Genomic DNA, 6379 nt, shown 5'->3' with positions numbered 1-6379 from the left:
CTTCTTCCAACAAGACAATGCGCCATGCCACGGTGCTTGTATTGTGCAGGAGTGGTTTCAGGAACATGAGGGAGACTTTACCTTGCTTAGGTGGCCCCCACAATCACCAGATCTCAATCCAATTGAGCATTTGTGGGACGAAGTTAAAAGAGCCATCAGGCAGCTGGTTCCACAACCATCAAATCTCACAGAACTGGACAGTGCTATTCTTCAGGCATGGTGTCAGATTCCTCGCATCACCTTTCAACATCTCGTGGAGTCAATGCCAAGAAGAATCGCCGCAGTATTGAAGGCAAAACGTGGTCCAACAAAATACTGATGGGGTGGTCATAATAATCTGGCCACACAGTGTATATATAGGATTTGTGGGCCATATAAAATTATCAAGTTAAAAACTAGCCTGCTATATTTGGTCAAACATTTAATTAACTCACTTCTAATGTCTTGGCAGGGCCAAACCAAGTAATTTCTCGGGTCTTATATGGCCCATGGGCCGGATGTTTCCCACCTCTGATATAGAGAGAATATGCCATAATTTTTGGTTGCAGTGGAGAAACCATTCAATGGATTTTTTGCAGATTAAAGGCCAGGACGGCAATTCAAAAAGCCTTTATCTGGGCCACTTTATCTCTAGAAATCAAGTTTGCTCAGGAAGTCAGGAAGGCCCTAGAGAGGTCAGGAAAACATGCTTCAGTATGGCTAACAGAACAGGAGTAGTGGAAGAATGAAAACCAAGAAGGAAAAATTTGTTAACTAGAGGAAAAATAGATTCTTTAGGTGAAAAAAATGAGATATTCTTGGGCAGAGCACATAGACAGGCATGAGAATAATTACACTGAAGGCTAGGAATAGACAAATACAGAAGGTAAAGCAAGGTTCTTTCAGACTTACCTTTTCCTAAAGAAAGTACTAGAAAAGGGAGGCATTCATTCAATAATCAGTCATCACGTGTTTACTGAGTACTTTCTATGTGTGAAGCATCGATCTTGGGTAATAGAAATATATAGTAAACAGAAAATATTAATATATTTAAAAGATTATTAAATAGTAGGGGCCCAGTGCATGAATTCATGCACCTTGACAGAAACTGTGGGCCGCAAGGCTGTGGTGGACACAGGGATAGGTCTCGGCCCATCCTCTATGCCCCCGCCCAGCCCCTCCTGCTGCTCCCATGTGCCGATGACCTGGCCCCGTTCGCACCTGCTGATGGCATGGAAGGATTGGGGCTGGCACCAGTGGCAGGTGCGAATGGGGCTGATGGTGCTGTCAGCGGGTGTGAGCAGAGGCTCCAACACTGGCAGCAGGTGTAAGCGCCAGGCGGGACCATCGTGCGCGAGAGCAAAGAATTTTCAGTAACCACCAGAGGCTTTCCCTGATGACAGCGACCAGTGCCTGGCCTTGGTCTGGTGCCCCCACTCACCTGCTCCACCATCCCGCTGCGGCCGATGCCCACCCTGTTCTGCATTCTGCTGCCTGCTGCTGATGCCCGCCATGTTCCGTGTGCACCCCCTGGTGGTTAGTGTACATCATAGCGACCAGTTGTTTGGTTGTTCTGCCATTCGGTCTATTTGCATATTAGCCTTATATTATATAGAATATCTCTGTGGATTTTACATTTAGTAGGCAAATTGGACAATAAATATAATAAATAAATAATATACAGTGGGGCCTTGACTTATGAGTGTCCCGACTAACAAGTTTTTTGAGATACCAGCTGTCTCTCAGCCGATTTTTAGCATTGAGTTGATAGAGTAATTTGAGTTAATGAGCTCCTTAATGAGCTCCTTAACGAGCTCAGTCTCGGAACGAATTAAACTCGTAAGTCAAGGCCCCACTGCAGTGTGTTAGAGAATGATGAGTGTTATAAAAAAGGAAATATATCAAGGTAAATGGGATTAGGAGTTCCTGGGAGGGGAGGTGGTCAATGTGGGTGACATTAGAGTAAGGACTTGACGGAGATGAGGCAGTGAGGCATGTGGTATCAAGGAGATGAGAATAAGAAGAAGAAGGAACAGCCAATGCAAACACCCTAACGTAGGAGTATGTCTAATGTGTCTGATGAGGAACAAGGAGGCCAGTAATGTGGGAGAAGAGTAAGCAAGGGGAGGAATTTGAGAGATAACCTTAGAGTGGTAAGAGGCCATATTGTGTAGAACCTTCAAGGCCATTGTAAGGACTTTGACTTTTACTCTGAGTGAAGAGTCGGTACTTCCCAATATTATTGCAACAATCCAGGGGAGAGGTGCAGGTATCTTGGAGTAGGGAGTGGAAGTGGGAATTTGTCAGCTTCTGGATATATTTTGAAGGTAGAGCCAATAGGATGCCCTGATCAATTGTTTATGGGACTTGAAAAAAAAAAAGAATCAAGGATAACTCTAAGGATTTTTGGCTGGATTAACTGGAAAGATGGAGTTTAGAGATGTTTTAATTGTTATTAGATCAAAAATGATGCTGGGGCCCAAGGATAACTAGAGAAGAGAGGCAAGATCTTAAAGAATTAACTAGAATGATTCTCTTAAAGTTACAGAGTCCACTCAAAAAGTAATTGAAAATGTACCTCTTCGCCTTCCCCTATTAATTGGTTACAGATACTCTTGACATATTTGAAGAGACACGACCAGGAAGATCAGTGTAAAATACTCAAAGGATTACTGGGTAAACTTCAAGGTGATGTGGTGGATAAGGAGTCATATGTTCAAGAAATGTGTATAATTAGCTGTGAGGATGGCACATGAGAGAGGAAACATTATGAGGAGTCAGCTCTGTTACTAGATGGAGTCTGAGTCTGGGTCAGATGTTGATCTGATGAAAACATATGTCCTAGTTGGTATTATTTTATTAAGGAAACTAAAGATAGAAAAGATAGACAGTATTTGGTTGAACAAAGAAGTATACTGGAAGACTCAAAACTCACAGACTTGACAGCTCTCTCTCATTAAGGGCCATCCCACATGTTAGAAAAAACAATGCATTGGCCAGAAAACAAAGGGACAGTTCAAGGCAAAGAGGCTTTCGGTTTTAGCAAACAATACTAGATTTACTTGTATTAGGGACAAAAGTGGCCAATTCTAGAGATTAAAGCTGTTATGAACTCCACATTGCCTACCCAAATGGGATAAATATTGGGGAAATGGAACTCCAGAGGAATGCCTTCCTGCTACTATAGGAGATGGCTACATGTGGAAACCCTACTTTGTCTGGAATGTTCAAAAGCTTAGAAAAGACTGTCTTAGAGAGTCTATGGCAAATGTATGGGTTGTCACTAGCCTTTCAGGGCTCAAACTTTAGAAGCTTCAGTTCAGGAATCCACTGAGGGTGATTCTGTAGCTGAAACAAATATGATTTGAGGGGGTACTTCCCCAAAAGTCAGCCGTACAATTTCAGAACAGAGCAATGCGTCTTTGCTACATCTTTGGCAATACTAAGCATTTGGTTCTGGGCCTATCATTTTTGGAGAAGATAAATGCCTTAGCAGTTGGGGATTTTTGTTGTTGTTGTTGTTTGTTTCTGAACTTGGTGGATGTGGGGTTAGGGCTGGGATTCTCTTGTAAACCCTATTTACATTTCACATATATGAAAAATATTCATTATTTGAGATCCTGAAAGGTCATAGCCTGGACTGTGAGGGTTAAAAGAGGAAATGTTAATGTGTGTAGAATACTTAGCACAGTAATAATAATAATAATAATAATAATAATAATAAAAAAATGATAATAATTGGTCAATAGAATGGCTTTTATATGCAGGTTTTGTTTTTTGATTTGAGTTTTAAGTCTCTCTAATAGGCAAGAGCTGGGGCTGGAGAGACTGGAGAGAGAAGTCAGGTCAGATCAGGCCAGATCTTGCCTCATGTACTGAGAAGTTTAGACTTTATCTTGAAGAACATGTAGAGTCAACAAGAGTTTTGGGCAGGAGAGTTTGGCAATGAGATTTTAAAAAGTCACTCTGGTTGAGTTTGGAGGTTGCATGGGACAAGTGGGGAATGGTGGGCAGGGAGATCAGAGGGAGTCTGTTGACATAACACAGGTGAGAAATGAGATTGGCCTTCATCCAACGTATGGAATGGTAGTGATATGGGAAGAGGTGGAGAACTGACGGGCCTTGGTGAATGGGTGTGGAGGTTGAGGGAGGGAAGTCAGCAACAATTATTTAAGTACTTTTGGATCGGACAATTGGGCACTATAGTGATGTCCTTCAAGGGATAGGGAACTTTTAAAAATTAAAACAAAAAATCAGTAGTAGTAATAGTAGTAAGAACTATAAATGTTTTTTTGAGCCCTTAATAAGTGGCCGGCTCAGTGCTGAATGCTCTACATGGAGTATTTCACTGAGTATATGCAACACAATGTGGTCATTACCCTTGGTGTCTGTATTTTATAGAGGAGGGAGTCCAGGCTTGGAAAGGTTAAGGAACTTACCCACTACACCTATGTAGGAATTGGTGAAAGAGAAGTTTGGAATCAGACAGATCTGGTCTAAAATCCTGATTCATCAGTCATGGGAACTTGAACATGTCCCTTAACTTGTCTATAGTGGAGAAAACACCTACCACCTAAGACTCAGTGAGATGACATCTGCAAGAGTTTTCAGCACAATGCCTGGCACAAGGTAAACACAGTGAAGAGTGTCTATCACTGACCAAGTGTTTTCCAATTATTACATAAGCCTATGAGTTAGGAATTATAAATATTCCAATTTCAAAATGTAGCTCAAAAGGGATAGTTAATTTACTTTTTTTTGTGCTGTGTCAGGAGGGTAAATGAGTTGTTCTGATTTTCTTTTTACTAGAACAGGCTGTCTTTTCTTTTCTCGAGAGGGAGTGAAATGATCAATAATTGGCCTACTGTTGTCTTGAAAAGCTAGAAACTATGTGGGCTCCTGAGCTAATTTTTGCATGTGTGTCTGTGTTGAAAATTGCATCCTGAGGATTCTAAGCCCTTAATCTGTTATTATTAGTAGCTGTAATGGGTTATAATGGTCTGGATTCCTTTTTCAAGGCAGTTTGACTATTGATGTTCCTTCTTCTCCTCCTCTTCTGCCTCAGTCCTTTCTTGCTTTGTTATACTTCCATTTCTTCAATAATTTTTTCAATATAACTTATGATAAAACATTAGACATCTCTTTTATTATGTATTCTATTATTTATTCTTTCAATCAATATTTATTTTGTGCCAGGTGCTATGTTGGAAGAATAGTGACAAATAAGGAAGCCTGTCTTTACTATCACTCACAGACTATGAAAGAGACCAACATGTTATTGGTATGCTGCAATCCTATGTAACATAGTAGGTGGGGTGCATGGGAAAGGAACTGAATGATTCTGAGTGAGTGTGTGGGGTAGGAATAGAGGGTGATGTGGAGGGGGCAGTCAGAGTGGACTGAACAGAGGAGGTGTCATTTGAAATTAAGAAGCTTTCTGGGGCCCTAGCCGGCTTGGCTCAGTGGATAGAGCGTCAACCCACGGACTGAAGGGTCATGGGTTCGATTCCGGTCAAGGGCATATGCCTGGGTTGTGGGCTCGATCCCCAGTAGGGGGTGTGCAGGAGGCAGCCTATCAATGATTCTCTCATCATTGATGTTTCTATCTCTCCCTCTCCTTCTCCCTTCCTCTCTGAAATCAATAAAAATATATTTTAAAAAAAGAAGCTTTCTGGGTCCAGAAGGAATAGAGGCATGAAAGAAGTCAATGAATGGACTCATGCATCATAGAGCAGTTTGCCCACTAAAATCACACAGGAGTCTTTTAAAAAACATCAATTCACCGGCTCCACCCAAGAAGCTATGGGGGTGGGGCCTGAAGCCATGGTGGTTTTCAAAGCTTTCCAGGTAATTCTAATATGCGCTCAGCATTGAGATCTATTGTCCTGGCAGGTGACGATACTGTACATAGAAAGTCCTAAAGATTCCACCAAAAAAGTACTAGAACTAATAAATGAATTCAGTAGAGTGGGAGGATACAAAATAAATATCCAGAAATCAGTTGCATTTTTATACAGGAATAGTGAACTATCAGAAAGGGAAACTAAGAAAACAATCCCATTTACAATTGCATCAAAAATACCTAGGAATAAATTTAACCAAGGATGTAAAATACCTGTACTTGGAAAATTATAAGACACTGAAGAAAGAAATTGAAGATACAAGTAAGTGGAAGCATAAATAGGAAGAATTAACATCATTAAAATATCCATACTACCTAAAGAAATCTATAGATTCAATGAAATTCCTATCAGGATATCAATGGTATATTTCACAGAACTAGACCAAATATTTAAAAAGATTATATGGAACAAAAAAAGACCCTGAATAGCTACAGCCATCTTGAGAAAAAAAGAACAAAACTGGAGGAATAACACTACCTAATATCAAACTATACCAC

This window comes from Myotis brandtii, unplaced genomic scaffold (genome assembly GCF_000412655.1).
Source record: "Myotis brandtii unplaced genomic scaffold, ASM41265v1 scaffold708, whole genome shotgun sequence".
In the NCBI taxonomy this organism is placed as follows: domain Eukaryota; kingdom Metazoa; phylum Chordata; class Mammalia; order Chiroptera; family Vespertilionidae; genus Myotis; species Myotis brandtii.
This window is presented reverse-complemented; position numbering follows the sequence as displayed.